Source organism: Odocoileus virginianus, chromosome 5 (assembly GCF_023699985.2).
Source record: "Odocoileus virginianus isolate 20LAN1187 ecotype Illinois chromosome 5, Ovbor_1.2, whole genome shotgun sequence".
In the NCBI taxonomy this organism is placed as follows: Eukaryota; Metazoa; Chordata; class Mammalia; order Artiodactyla; family Cervidae; genus Odocoileus; species Odocoileus virginianus.
In genome coordinates, this window is record NC_069678.1 from 26,964,051 (window position 1) to 26,980,833 (window position 16,783).

General features: G+C 38.0%; 1 long non-coding RNA gene across 2 annotated transcripts in view; it reads right to left on the reverse strand.

Moving 5' to 3' along the window:
- The window catches only part of LOC139035046 (uncharacterized), a 465,494-nt gene that overhangs the window by 122,746 nt on the left and 325,965 nt on the right, over nucleotides 1–16,783 (reverse strand). The gene's annotated exons all lie outside the window — the stretch shown is intronic.

The following is a 16,783-nucleotide window of genomic DNA, read 5'->3' on the forward strand; positions in this document are numbered from 1 at the left end:
ATTTTTGATGAGGCTCGTGCTTCCTAGAAGGTTGGCAGTCATTCCACTGTAACCTCCCAAGATAAAAGCGGCAAGAGAACTTTCACAGGACTCTTTTATAAAAGGGCACTAATGCCACTCATGAGGCTCCATCCTCATGATCTAATTAACTCTCCAAAGCTACACCTACTAATTCTATACATTTGATAGTTGTGTTTTAACATATGAATGTTGGAAGAACACAAACATTCAGGTTATGACAATTGATAAAAAGACGTTGCTTTGTTAGTTTCACTAGGGCAATAATCCTCCAATTGATACAGAGATTCAAAGCATTCTCTATCAAAATCTCACCTCCTTTATTTTTCTATATCAATTTTTCCTAAAATTCATGTAGTAACATGAGTATCCCAACATAGTAAAAATAATCTTAAAAAAGAATGATGTGGGAAGATTGAAACTTTTCAATTTTAAATTCTACTGCAAAGCTTCAATAATCAAAATACTCTGGTGCTGGCAAAAGGATAGGCACATAAATTAATAAAATATAACTGAGAATTAATATACATATATTGTCTTACATATATTGTCAATTGATTTTCAAGAAGATATTCCAATGGTGAAACAATAATGTTTATAACATTGGTAACAAGATAACTGGACATTCTATATCACACCATATACAAAATAAGTAATGTCTGACCTCTATCTCACACTATCTCATGGTATATACAAAAAGTAACTCAAAATAGATCAAAGACCTAAATAAACATATTTTTAATGCATCCAGAGGGTAAAATTATCTTAGAATATTTTAACCAAATCACTGAAAGTGATTTGTAAACTATATGATACACAGGAAATGTAAGAATTTTGATAAGAAGTATAGACAATATTTAACCAGCAATTGCCTTGATGTATTCATATAAAATATGAGAAGTTTGATGCAATTTTATTCATTTTTAATTTATATTTTAATGGAAGGAAAATTGCTTTATAATGTGTTGATTTCTGCCATACAACAATTCAAATCAGCCATAATTATACATATGCCCCCTCCTTCTTGAGCCTCCCCTCCCCCCTCCCCTCCCATCCCCTCCCCTCCCCTCCCCTCCTCCCTCCCCAGGTCATCACAGAGCACCAGGCTGGGCCCCTCGAGGTATATAACTAACTTCTCACCAGCTATTTATTTTACTCATGATTGTATATGCGTTGTTGCTACTTCCTCCATTTGTCCCACTCTCTCCCTTTCCCACTCTGTCCACAAGGCCATTCTCTACAACTGTGTACAACTCCTTCCCTGCGAAAGTGTTCATCAATACCATTTTTCTAGGTGCCATATGCATGCGCTAATATACAATATTTGCTTTTCTCTGACTTACTTCACTCTGTGTGACTGTCTCTAGGTTCATCCACCTCACAAGAATTGACTCAAATTCATTCTTTTCAATGGCTCAATAATATTCTATTGCATATGTACCACAACTTCTTTATCCACTCATCTGTAGATGGGTATCTAGATCGCTTACAGGTCCTGCCTATTGTAAATAATGCCGAGATGAAGACTGGGGTACATGTGTCTTTCAGAATTGTGGTTTTCCGAGGGTATAGGCTGGTGGCTCAGATGGTGAAGAACCCATCTGCAATGTAGGAGACCTGGGCTTGATCGTTGGGTCAGGAAGATTCCTTGGAGAAGGGAATGGCGGCCCACTCTAGTATTCTTGCCTGGAGAATTCCACGGACAGAGGAGCCTGGCAGGTTACAGTCCATGGGGTCTCACAGAGTTAGTCACAACTGACCAATTAACATTTTCAGGGTATATGCCTAGTACTGGGATTGCTGGGTCACATGGTAGAAAGGGTCAGACACAACTGAAATGACTTAGTAAGGCACAGAGCATGGTAGATTTACTCCTAGTTTTCTAAGGAATCCCTACAATGTTCTCCATAATATATGTATCAGTTTACATTCCCACCAACAGCATATGAGGGATTCCTTTCCTCTACATCCTCCCTAGCATTTATTGTTTGTGGATTTGTTGATGATGGTCATTCTGACAGTGTGAGGTGATAACCTCACTATAGTCTTGATTTGCATTTCTTTAATAATTAGTGATGTTGAGCATCTTTTCATGTGTTCATTGGTCATCTGTCTTCCTTGGAGAAAAATCTGTTTAGGTCTTCTGCTCATTTTTTGATCAGGATGCTTGTTTTTCTGGTATTGAGGTGTATGAGCTTCTTATCTATTCCATTTGCTAATAATTACAATAAGCTACTAACTCAGGGGAAATACTGGCAGGTACTTTAAACTTCATCCTATCGATAGATGGTTGTTTGTTATAACTTCAAATGCAAAGAATAACTACATATGTTCACAGAAAAAAATGCAAGAGTTAATCCTGTTTGTTTAAGGATAAACCCTAAAATTTATCTTGAATCTGTATGTAAATATATATAAGTTCATATATCTATGAAAAGAGAAAACAGGAAGCTAAACTTTAAAAATACAATTAGGAAGAAAAAAAAATTTAAAAATAAAACCAGCCTTTTTTCCAATTTTTCAGAAAAATTAAATACTAGCTAGTCATTGCAATAATAACTTCTTTTTTAAACACAAATATTAAAAAATAGACATAATTAAACAGATTATATGATAAACTAAATACCATTGTACCCACATTTCAGATTTATAAAATGTTACATTTTTAAAATACTTGCCTAAGACTTTTTCTTCAAATCTTACAACTACAGTTGAGGCACAAGACACCATAGAACCCTTATGACTTCTATTCCTGCCTCTCTTCACTTCGGTTCAGTCCAGTCGCTCAGGGGTGTCTGACTCTTTGTGACCCCATGAAACGCAGCACGCCAGGCCTCCCTGCTGCTGGTGCTAAGCTGCTTCAGTCGTGTCCGACTCTGTGTAGTGGAGAGTGTACTGGAGTGGGGCCAGGCCTCCCTAACCATCACCAACTCTCAAGAGATCACCCAAACTCATGACCAATGTGGAGAAGGCAATGGCACCCACTCCAGTACTCTCACCTGGAAAATCCCACAGACAGAGAGGCCTGGCAGGCTGCAGTCCATGGGGTCGCTAAGAGTCGGACACAACTGAGCAACTTCACTTTCATTTTTCACTTTTATGCATTGGAGAAGGAAATGGAAACCCACTCCAGTGTTCTTGAGTGGAGATAACCAGGGATGGGGAAGCCTGGTAGGCTGCCGTCTACGGGGTCGCACAGAGTCAGACACAAGTGAAGCGACTTAGCAGTAGCAGCAGCAGCATACCCACCGAGTTGATGATGCCATCCAACCATCTCATCCTCTGACATCTTCTTCTCCTCCTACCTTCATCTTTCCCAGCATCAGGGTCTTTTCAAATGAGTCAGTTCTTGGCATCAGGTGGCCAAAGTACTGGAGTTTCAGCTTCAACATTAGTCCTTCCAATGAACACCCAGGACTGATATCCTTTAGGATGGACTGGTTGAATCTTCTTGCAGTCCAAGGGATTCTCAAAAGTCTTCTCCAACATCACAATTCAAAAGCATCAATTCTTCAACACTCAGCTTTCTTTATAGTCCAACTCTCACATCCATACATGACCACTGGAAAAACCATAGCCTTGACTAGACGGACCGTTGTTGACAAAGTAATGTTTCTGCTTTTTAATATGCTATCTAGGTTGGTCATAACTCTCCTTCCAAAGGGTAAGCGTCTTTTAATTTCATTGCTGCAGTCACTATCTGCAGTGATTTTGGAGCCCCCCCCCCCCCCAAAAATGAAGACTGCCACTGTTCCACAGTTTCCCCATCTATTTGCCAAGAAGTGATGGGATCGGAAGCCACGATCTTAGTTTTCTGAATGTTGAGCTTTAAGCCAACTTTGTCACTCTCCTCTTTCACTTTCATCAAGAGGCTTTTTAGTTCCTCTTTACTTTCTGCCATAATGGTGGTGTCATTTGCATATCTGAGGTTATTGATATTTCTCGCAGCAATCTTAATTCCAGTTTGTGCTTCATCCAGCCCAGCATTTCTCATGATGTACTCTGCATATAAGTAAAATAAGCAGGGTGACTGACAATATATAGCGTTGATGTACTCCTTTGCCTATTTGGATCCAGTCTGTTCTTCCATGTCCAGTTCTAACTGTTGCTTCCTGACCTGCACACAGGTTTCTCAAGAGGCAGGTCACGTGTTCTGGTATTCCCATCTCTTTCAGAATTTTCCACAGTTTAATGTGATCCACACAGTCAAACACTGGCATAGTCAATAAAGCAGAAATAGTTGTTTTTCTGGAACTCTCTTCCTTTTTCGATGATCCACTAGATGTTGGCAATTTGATCACTGGTTCCTCTGCCTTTCCTGAATGCAACTGGAACACCTGTAAGTTCACGGCTCACGTACTGTTGAAGCCTGGCTTGGAGAATTTTGAGCATTAATTTGCTAGCGTGTGAAATGAGTGCAATTGTGCAGTAGTTTGAGCATTCTTTGGCACTTTATTTCTTTGGAAAATAAATGGAAACTAACCTGTTCCAGTGTGTGTCCACTGCTGGGTTTTCCAAATTTGCTGGCATATTGAGTTTCATAGCATCATCTTTTAGGATCTGAAAGAGCTTAACTGGAATTCCATCACCTCCACTAGCTTTGTTTGTAGTGATGTCCACTTGGCTTCACATTCCAGGATGTCTGACTCTAGGTAACTGATCACACCATCATGATTATCTGGGTTGTGAAGATCTTTTTTGTACAGTTCTTCTGTGTATTCTTGCCACCTCTTCTTGATATCTTCTGCTGCTGTTAGGTCCATACCATTGCCTTCCTTAATTGAGCCCATCTTTGCATGAAAATATTCCCTTGGTTTCTCTAATTTTCTTGACGAGATCTCTAGTCTTCCCCATTCTATTGTTGAATGCCTCTCTTAAGCAGAGGCAATAATTATTTAGATGTAGATATAGAGTTTTCAACATTACTCTTTTAAATATTTGTATTACATAAATTAACAACCTTAAAATATTAATATAATTTTGTTAATAACATTAGCTAAACACATCATGTACAAATATATGTCTATTTTAATGGTATTAAATTGTTTCTCCAAACCATGTAATCTTGAAAGTTTCTCTATTCTAGATAGAGAATATACCCATGACTGCAAATTGTTGAGTCATGACCACACAAAGGGGTTACTGTGGTTGGCCAAGCAGATTATCTAATACACAATTCTACGTCACTGCTTTCTATGTGAAGAGCTTCACTTGGTGATGTGAACAAGTTGACAGATACCTTTAGTCCACTTAGCTGGCCTACCTAGTTTCTGCACATTGCAAACCAGCTTTTGAAAAACTCACAGATAAATATACCTCTCATTCTCCATATCCTCTGCTATTACTGACATTAACAGATTTAGAAAATGTTTTGCCAATATAAAGGCTATAAAAGGATACCTGAGTCATGTCTGACTCTTTTCGACCCCATGGACTGTAGCCTGCTAGGCTCCTACATCCATGGGATTTTTCAGGCAAGAACACGATGGGTTGCCATTTCCTTCTCCAGGGGATCTTCCCGACTCAGGGATCGAACCCAGGTCTCCCTCACTGCAGGCAGATTCTTCACTGTCTGAGCCATCAGGGAATCCCTTAGTTGGTGTTTAATCATAACAAATGAACCAAATGTACTTTTGTTTATCTGCATGCAGAGTTTCTCTGTTGAAGGTTTCTAGTCCTCTCCTTTTCCTTATTTCAGTGGGGTCATATGCTCTTTCAAGATGTATTTTGAGAATCTTTGAAAATATTAGTTCCAATCATCTGCCTGATATATAAATTGCAAATATTCATTAATATAATTATTTAATAAAATAAATACAATGATGCTAGAATGGCAAACTAATTAATATTTAGTATTTATGTAGTTTTTCCAAACATCCTAGAATTCATTGTTAATTTGATGACTGGGCTTCCCTGGAGGCTCAGGGAAGAATCTGCCTGCACTGCAGGAGACCTGGGTTCAATCCCTAGGTTGGAAAGATCCCCTAGAGAAGAGAATGGCTACCCACTCTAGTGTTCTGATTTGGAGAATTCCATAGACTATATAGAAAAGTCAGACAGGGCTGAGGGACTTCCACTTTCACTTGTATCACACTGCATTAATTAGATTTTGATTTAGATAAATTTTACGTTTCTTACAAAGGTTTTACATTTTTTTAAATTTTTTTCATATGTTTGAATATAATCTCATCAACTAGCTTAAGCTTAAAAATGTCTTGTCCTCCATTAAGGACTTTTTTAAGTCCTTAAATAAAAAAAATAAAATAAAATTTTTATAGACGTGAGATTTTGAAAGAAGAGATAAACAATTCTGAAAGAAAGGTAGATGAAGTTGAGAAAAAGTGACCTGCATCATTGCCTCTGGGTACTGTAAACTGAAGCTCAATTATAAACAAAAGGGGTAATGTTTTGTGGTAAATTGTAAATGAGAGTTCAAAAGAAAATGGGTGAATAAGAAGACTGTACTGAGTATAAGTTGGTGTAACTCTTAGCTACCAAATCTTGCACAAGGGCACTGCAACCTTCCTTAAAAAACATTCCCTTCATTTTTTTTTAATGGACTCTTTGGAAATTTGGCTTCTATTCAGAGAGCATTTTAAATGGTTCAACGTTATTCAGAGTGAAAAAAGTGAGCCATCAAAGCCAAGAGGAGACATGAGGAGCTTAAAATTTGTATCACTACATGAAAAAAGCCACTTTAAAAAAGCTATATTCTGAAAAAGACAAACTGGAGATAGTAAAAAAAAAAAAAATCAGTGATTACCAGGGTTTAGGGAGGAGAAGGGATTAATTGATGGAGTACAGAGACTTTTTAGAGCAGTAAAATTATTCTGTTGTTTTGTATAGTCACTAATTCATGTCCAATTCTTTCAGGACCCCATGGACTGTAGCCCACCAGACTCTTCTGTTCATGGTATCTCCCATGCAAGAATACTGGAGCGGGTTGCTATTTTGTTCTTTGTGGGATTTTCCTGACTCAAGGATTGAACTAGTGTATCTGCATTAGCAAGTAGATTCTTTACAACTGAGACAACAGGGAAGTCCTCAAAAATACTCAAAGTGTGTGTGTATGTGTATTTGTGAAAGTCACTAGGTCCTGTCCAACTCTGAAACCTCATGGACTGCAGACTGCCAGGTTTGTCTGTCCATGGCATTCTCCAGGCAAGAATACTGGAGTGGGTTTCCATTTACTCCTCCAGGGGATCTTCCCAACCCAGGGATCGAACACAGGTCTCCCACATTGTAGGTGTATTCTTTACCATCTGAGGCACCAGGGAAGCTCAAAAATACTCTATATCATACCAGAATGATGGGTACATGTCATTATAGATTTGTTCAAATCCATCATGTGCCCCACACCAGAAAAGAAGAGTAATGTAAACTAAGAATTAAGGGTGAGTAGGATATGTCAGTGTAGATTAATCAGCTGTATCAAATATAACACTCTGGTGGGGTGGAGAATTTTTCTTTTCCACAAATTATAACATTTTAGTATAGAAAAACCATCCCAAATATAGAGTTTCATGAACACTGGTAGGTGAACAAGTACAACTTTAAATGTGAATACAAAGTAAAGAGGCAAATCCTACGTTGATAATGAGGGAAGCTATGTATGTGAACAGGGAGTATGGGATATAACTGCTTTACAAAACTAAAGTCTTAATTTTTAAAAAAAAGTTTCAAAGCTTACCAAAGGAGTCAAAATAATTATTTTTAATTGGATTTTTCTATGCAAAATTTAGATTTATTCATGACCACTGTTATCCATAGGTATATTCTATTATCTTTGATCCAAAATAAATAATAATTAATAATTAAATAGATCACAGCAAGGTTGTCTATGACCCACCTCCCAGAGTAATGGAAAAATAAACAAAAATAAACAAATTAGACCTAATTAAACTTAAAAAGCCTTTGCATAATGAAGGAAGTTGTAAGCAACATGAAAACAGAGCCCTCAGAATCTCAGAAAATAATAGCAAATGAAACAACTGAGAAAGAATTAATCTCCAAAATATACAAGCAGATCATGCAACTCAATACCAGAAAAACAAGCAATCAAAAAGTGGTCAAAAGACCTAAATAGATATTTCTTCAAAGAAGACATATAGATGGCTAATAAACACATAAAAAGTGCTCAACATAACATTATTACGAGAAATGCAAATCAAAACCACAATGAGCTATCATCTCAAACCCATTGGAATGGCCATCATCAAAAAGTCTACAAACAAATGCTGGAGATGGTACAGAGAACAGGGAACCCTCTTACACTGTTGGTGAAAATGTATACTGGCACAGCCACTATGGAGACAGTATGGAGACTCCTTATAAAACTGGGAATAGAACAGCCATACAACCCAGCAATCCCACTGCTAGGCATATGCTGTGAGGAAACGAGAATTGGAAGAAACACATGTATCCCAATGTTCATTGCAGCATTATGTACAATAGCTAGGACGTGGAAGTAAACTAGATGTCCATTAGTAGATGAAAGGATAAGGAAGTTGTGGTACATATACACAATGGAATATTCAGTTCAGTTCAGTCACTCAGTCTTGTCCAATTCTTTGAGACCCCATGAATCGCAGAACGCCAGGCCTCCCTGTCCATCATCAGCTCCCGGAGCTTACTCAAACTTATGTCCATCGAGTCGGTGACACCATCCAGCCATCTCATCCTCTGTCATCCCCTTCTCCTCCTGCCCCTAATCCCTCCCAGCATCAGGGCCTTTTCCAATGAGTCAGCTCTTCGCATCAGGTGGCCAAAGTATTAGAATTTCAGCTTCAACATCAGTCCTTCCAATGAACACCCACAACTGATCTTTAGGATGGACTGGTTGGATCTCCTTGCAGTCCAAGGGACTCTCAAGAGTCTTCTCCAACACCACAGTTCAAAAGCATCAGTTTTTCCGTGCTCAGCTTTCTTCACAGTCCAATTCTCACATCCATATATGACCACTGGTAAAACTATAGCCTTGACTAGACGGACGTTTGTTGGCAAAGTAATGTTTCTGCTTTTTAATATGCTATCTAGGTTGGTCATAACTCTCCTTCCAAGGAGTAATTTTACAGTGTCTTTTAATTTCATGGCTTCAATCACCATCTGCAGTGATTTTGGAGCCAAAAAAAAAAATAAAGTGCGACACTGTTTCCACTGTTTCCCCATCTATTTCCCATGAAGTGATGGGACCAGATGCCATGATCTTAGTTTTCTGAATGTTGAGCTTTAAACCAACTTTTTCACTCTCCTCTTTCACTTTCATCAAGAGGCATTTTAGTTCCTCTTCACTTTCTGCCATAAGGGTGGTGTCATCTGCATATCTGAGGTTATTGATACTCAGCTATAAAAAGAAACACATGGTGTATATGTACCACAGCTTCCTTATCCATTCGTCTGCTGATGGGCATCTAGGTTGCTTCCATGTCCTGGCAATTATAAACAGTGCTGCAATTAACATTGGGGTGCACGTGTCTCTTTCAGATCTGGTTTCCTTGGTGTGTATGCCCAGGAGTGGGATTCCTGGGTCACATGGCAGTTCTATTTCCAGTTTTTTTAAGGAATCTTCACACTGTTCTCCATAGTGGCTGTACTAGTTTGCATTCCAACCAACAGTGTAAGATGGTTTACTTTTCTCCACACCCCCTAAGTATACTATCAAGGGTGAAACAGATCACCAGCCCAGGTTGGATGCATGAGACAAGTGCTCAGGGCTGGTCCACTGGGAAAACCCAAAGGGATGGGATGGAGAGGGAGGTGGGAGGGGGGATCGGGATGGGGAACACATGTAAATCTGTGGCTGATTCATGCCAATGTATGGCAAAAACCACTACAATATTGTAAAGTAATTAGCTTCCAACTAATAAAAATAAATGGTGAAAAAAAAAAAAAAAGACTGATGCTGAAGCTCAAACTCCAATACTTTGGCCACCTGATGCCAAGAACTGACTCAATGGAAAAGACCCTGATGCTGGGAAAGATTGAAGGCAGGAGGAGAAGGGGAACACAGAGGTTGAGATGGTTGGATGGCATCACCGACTCAATGGACATGAGTTTGAGTAGGCTCCAGAATTTGGTGATGGACAGGGAAGCCTGTGTGCTGCAGTCCATGGGGTTGCAAAGAGTTGTATACCACTGGGTGACTAAACTGAACTGAATCAGAATGGTCTGTATTTACTTATGCATTTTAGTGTACTAACTTAAACCTAGCTAGACTATCTATTTGGAAGGACTGTTTGTCTTGATTTTAGAGTAGTATCAGGTGTCCGAGCCCTTAGCTAATCAGTAAAGAATCCACCTGCAAAGCAAGAGACACAGGAGATGTGGGTTTGATCCTTGGGTTGGGAAGATCTCCAGGAAGAGGAAATGGCAACCTACTCCAGAATTCTTGCCTGGGAAATCCCATGGATAGAGGAGTCTGGCAGGCTACAGTCCATGGGGTTGCAAAGAGTCAGACACAGCTGAGTTTTGGGAGGAACATATGACTGAAGACATTCTGGGTTCACTGGGGGCCACTAGTGTGGGAGATATCAACTGTGTAGTCCTCAGATAATACATCACTGGAGGGAGATTTTGTAGGTTGTAAGAAACTAGTATAAACAAAGCAATTAAAAAATCATTATTGGAGGGTTCTGATAAACCCAGGTTGGGACAAAATACTTGCCTTTGCACTAATCATTGCAAATAATGGCTGAAACTATTGAAATAGTCCATTATTGGGTCAGGGAACTAGGGTCTCTTGGGGCAATCAATAGAGGCAGGAGACTTTGTAGCCTCAAAACAGTCTATGATATGTGTACCTTCTACCTTTACAAATTATGCGGCCAGATGAATTATATCTATACTTTCAAATGACTGTAAAATTACAAGATTACCACTTAATATCTGAAAAAAGAAAGCTGAATGTATTGCTTCCTTAAATAAAAGAGTGCTATACTAATCAGGCATGGCATCCTTGAGCAATCTATTTTAAAGTATCCAAAAAGCATTTTGCTTTTAGGTTGTGTTGGTAACAGAGGTTACAGTGAGCTGGCATCAGTCTTGAGAATCCAGCAAGTAATAACTCTTATTTTGGGTAGAAATACATGGATACATGGGTTTGGTGACACCCTTCTTAGAAAAATGTTCAATGAAGTGAATACATTGCATAGTTGATTTCAAAAACTGAGGTAAACAGTGATTGGCTAGTTTTCAGAGGTAGGTTCACTAAAGTTAGTGTCACTTGATTTTCTGAATACATAGGTTTAATTTTTTTGTTTGTTTGTTTTAAACTGTACAATTTACTGGGTTTTAGTATATTCACAGAATTGTCCAACTATTACCAAAATCAATTTCAGAACTGTGCAGAATTTTAGAATACTCGAAGAAAAACCCCATACCTCTTAGCTATCATTCCACTGTCCTCCAATCTCCCACCCCCTATAAACCATTAATCTACTTTCTGTCTCTATGATTTTGCTTGCTTTAGATATTTCATATAAATGGTATTATATAATACATGGCCTTTTTCAACTGGCTTCGAATATATAGGTTTAAAAACATGCTATCTTTTACAGAGAATTGTAATGGCCATACAACTAATATGGATTGACTAAAAAGAGTTCTTTGGTTAATGACTTTATGCCTCCAAGACAATAGTCTTAACCTAAATAAGCTGTTGTTATTTAGTTACTCAGTGGTATCTGACTCTTTTGCAACCTGATGGATGGTAGCCCACCAACCTCCTCTGTCCATGGGAGTGGGTTGCCATTTCCTTCTCCAGGGGATCTTCCTAACTCAGATAGAATCAGCATCTCCTGCTTCGGCAGGGAGATTCTTTACACTGAGCCACCAGGGAAATCCCTTATATAAGTAGGGTCTTATTTAAATGTTTCAATAAAAATTGTGTATTTATATAAAAGTTGCAAAGATATTAGAGTTCACATATACCTATCATTGGGTTTTCTCTAATGTTAGTATCTTCATGAACATGGTACATTTATCAAAATGAAACACGTAACTTTAAAAAATACCATTTGAGAATTTTTAAAATTGAAAGAGAGTTTAACATTAGGATAATATTGATACTATATAATCTCAAAAAGAGAACGAAATCTGAAAATTCAAGCATTTCAATAATAAGCAATGATTTGGATTATAAGAATTATTATTGTTAAAATGCCTGTATTATCCAAAGTAAACTACAGATATAATGTAATCTCTATCAAATTACCCATGACATTTTTCTTTGACAAATGAGGACGAACAGTACTATAATTTATTTGGAGTCATAAAAGACCCATAATTGCTAAAGCAAAACTGAGGAAAGAGTACAGAGCTGGGAGGTATAACCCTTCTAAACTTTAGACAATACCAAAAAGTTATAGCAATCAGAACAGTGTGGTATTGGCTCAAAACCAAACATATGAACTGATAGGAAAAAACAGGATCCAGAATTAAGTCCACACACCTAGCATCAATTAACCTTTGACAGAGAAGGCAAGAATATACAAAAGAGGAAAGATGGTCTCTTCAACAAGTAGTGCTGAGAAAGGTAGACTGCAGCATGTAAATCAATGAACTTAGAACACACCCTCATACCATATACAAAAATAAACTCAAGATGGCTTAAAGACTTAAATATAAGACATGAACCATAAAACTTTTACAAGAATGTAGGCAAAACATTCTCTGACATAAGTGGCAGCACTGTTTTCATAGGTCAGTCTCCCAAACTGACAGAAATAAAAGCAAAAATAAACAAATAAGACCTAATCAAATTTATGAGCTTTTGTTCAGCAAAGGAAACCATAAACAAAATGAAGACAACCTATAGATTGGGAGAAATTATTTGCAAACAATGCAACTCACAAAGGCTTAATTTCCAAAATATATAAACAGCTCAAACAACAATACAAAAAAAAAAAAAAAAAAGACAATACAATCAAAAGCAGAAGATCTAAACAGACATTTGGCCAAAGATGATATACAGATGGTCAATATGAACATGAAAAGATGCTCCATGTCATAAATCATTATAGAAATGTAAACCAAAGCTATAATGAAGTATCATCTGATAATGGTCAAAATGGAAACCATCAAAACATCTACAAATAATAAATGCTGAATTGTGTGGGGAGAAAAGGGAACCCTATTACATTGTTGGTGGGAATAGAAGCAGTGATAGGTTTTATTTTCTTGGGCTCCAAAATCAGCCATGGAATTAAAAGATGCTTCCTCATTGGAAGAAAAGCTATGACAAACCTAGACAGCATATTAAAAATCAGAGACATTATTTTGCCTACAAGGTCCCTATAGTAAGAGCTATGGCTTCCCCAGTGTAATCAGTTGCTGAGTCATGTCCAACTCTGCAATCCCAAGGACTGCAGCAGACCAGACTTCCCTATCCATCACCAACTCTCGGAGCTTGCTCAAACTCACGTCCATCAAAGTCAGTGATGCCACTCAACCATCTCATACTCTGTCGTTCCCTTCTGCTCCCACCTTCAATCTTTCTCAGCATCAGGGTCTTCTCCAATGAGTCTGTTCTTCACACCAGATGGATAAATAAGTTTCAGCTTCAGCATCAGTCACCATGTGCAGTGATTTTGGAGTGATCTTGCATGTATATATGTATGTATATTCGGTCATACATTTTATTGTTATAAACCACTGTCTCCACATTGGGCTTTTGCTGTTTTGTGGAATTTTCCTTTTTTTTTCCTTTTCTTTTTTCTTTCTTCTTCCTTTCTTTCTTTTCCCTTTTTGACAATTTCAATTTTTAATTTTTTAAATGTATTATATTTTTTCTACATCTATTCCTCTGTTTGCCTTTTCTACTGTTCTTTTCTCCTTGCAGTTACTCTTTAATATATATAAATCTTCTTCATTTACCTCTATTTATCTCTGCACATTTCGTCTTTATTTTCTTTCTTTACTTTCCTCTCAACATATTTGTTAGTTTTTTTTTCATTGCTTTATTCCCCACTTGGAACCTTGCTTTAACTTTGTTTTCTGGTCTGTGCTTTAGTTTTATTCTTAACTGCGAAATATAATTTTTGATTTCCTTTGTTCACTGGGTCAATCTACTGTACTCTATTTTACCAGGAATGTTTGGAATTTGCTTGTGTTTGTGTGTGTGTCTATATTCCATTATTTTAATTACTATATGCCTGTTTTTGTAACTGCCATTTGTCTGGGGTCCATCTTTGATTACTCCTTTTTGGGTATTTGTTTTAATCTCACTTAATGCCATAACAAACCATTTGTGGAATCTTCGATCCTGACCAGAGAACAAGCCCAGAGCCTTTGGAGTGGGAGCACTGACACCAAGACCCCAGACTACCAGGGAACTAACCCTGCCGCTGCTGCTAAGTGGCTTCAGTCGTGTCCGACTCTGTGCAACCCCACAGACGGCAGCCCACCAGGCTCCGCCATCTCTGGGATTCTCCAGGCAAGAACACCGGAGTGGGTTACCATTTTCTTCTCCAATGCATGGAAGTGAAAAGTGAAAGTGAAGTCACTCAGTCGTGTCCGACTCTTCACGACCCCGTGGACTGCAGCCCACCAGGCTCCTCCGTCCATGGGATTTTCCAGGCAAGAGTACTGGAGTGGGGTGCCATTGCCTTCTCCAAACTAACCCTAGGGAATACCAAATAATGAGAACTCACACTCAGAAAACCACCTGAATACAAGACCTGGCATCAGCCAACCACCAACAGCACCCTGTGCAGGACGCCTCATCTAAACCACAAAGAAAATAAAAATACAAAACAAATCATCAGCAGACCAGCAGACAGGATTACCACCTCACTGGGTCTTCCCCATGGGGAGAAAAACTAGCACGCGCGCGCATGCGCGCACGCGCACACACACACACACACACACACACAAACTCAACACAAATCTCCCCCTACATGAAGGTTACAAAACCAGCTAGACCAATCTTAGGAGGGCAAAACGAAGAGGAAGAAGGAATTCAACTTTGGGGCCTGGGAAAAGGAGACTCAAACACTATAATATATTTATAATGAAAAGACAGAGAAATACTACACAAATGAAGGAACAAATGAGAAACACAGAAATCCAAATAAATGAAGGGGAAATAGGCAAACTACCTGAAAAATAATGTAGAATAATGATAGCAAAGATGATCAAAAACCTTGAAAACAAAATGGAGAAAATGCAAGAATCAAGTAAAAAAGACCTAGAGAAATTAAAGGATAAACATGCAGAGAGAAACAACACATTCATTGAAATTAAAAATACTCTGGAAGGAATCAACAGCAGAATAATATCTGAAGCAGAAAAATGAATAATTGTGCTGGAAGATAAAATGATGGAAATAACTTCTGAAGAGCAGAATAAAGTAAAAAGAATGAAAAGAACTGAGGATAGTCTCAGAGACCTCTGACACAATATCAAACACACCAACATTGGAATTATAGGGGTCACAGAAGAAGAAGAGAAAAAGAAAGGTTATAAGAAAAGTTTTGAAGAGTTGAAAATTTCCCCAACATGGAAAAGGAAACAGACAATCAAGTCCAAGAGGCACAAAGAATCCCAAGGAGAAACACACCAGGACACATGCTAATCAAACTAACAAAGACTAAACACAAAGAAAGGATATTAAAAGCAGCAAGGAAGAAGCAACAAATAACAACAAGGGAAACTGCATATGCTTAACAGCATATGCCCATAAGGGAATGGCAGGATATATTTAAAGTACCGTTCCCATCAAGGATCTCATTCAAAACTGATGGGGGAAAAAAAGCTTTTCAGACAAGAAAAAGTTAGGAGAAACTGGTACCACCAACCAAACTTCACAGCAAATGTAAAACGGGCTTATATAGGCAAGAACTATGAGAGAAGGATAAAGATCTAGAAAATCAACCTGAAACAATTAAGAAAATGGCAAAAGGAACAGATATATCAATAATTACTTTAACTGTAAATGGACTAAATGTTCCAATCAAAAGACACAGGCTGGCTGAATGGATATAAAACCAAAACCCACATACATGCTGTCTACAGGAAAACCACTTCAGACCTAAAGACACATATAGACTGAAAGTGAGAGCATGGGAAAACAAATTCCATGCAAATGGGAAGCAAAGGAAAGCTGGAGTACAATCCTCATACCAGACAAAAGAGACCTTAAAAAATTAATTAATTAAGAAGATTATAAGAGATAAGGAAGGACACTATATAATGATCAAGGGATCAATCCAAGAGGAAGACATAACAATTTTAAGTATATATGCAACCAACACAGAAGCACCTCAATACATAAGAAAAACACTAACAGACATAAAAGCAGAAACTGACAGTAACACAATAGTAGTAGGAGACTTTAACAGCCCACTCACACCAGTGGACAGATAATCAAAACAGAAAATTAATAATGAAACACAAGTATTAAATGATACATTAGATCTGAAGGATCTCATGATATCTTCAGGACATTCATTCTGAATGCAGAAGAATACATCATCTTCTCAAGCGCACATGGAACATTCTCCAGGATAGATAACATCTTGGGTCACAAATCACACCTCAGTAAATTTAAGAAAATTGAAATCATATCAAGCATCTTCTCCAACCACAATACTATGACTAGACATCAATTACAAGAAGAAAACTGTAAGAAACACAAACACATAAACAAAATGTTTCTAAATAACCAACAGGTTACTGAACATCAAAGGGAAACCAAATAATTCTAGAAACAAATGGCAATGAAAACACGATAACTCACAGTCTATGGCAGGCAGCAAATGCAGTTCTA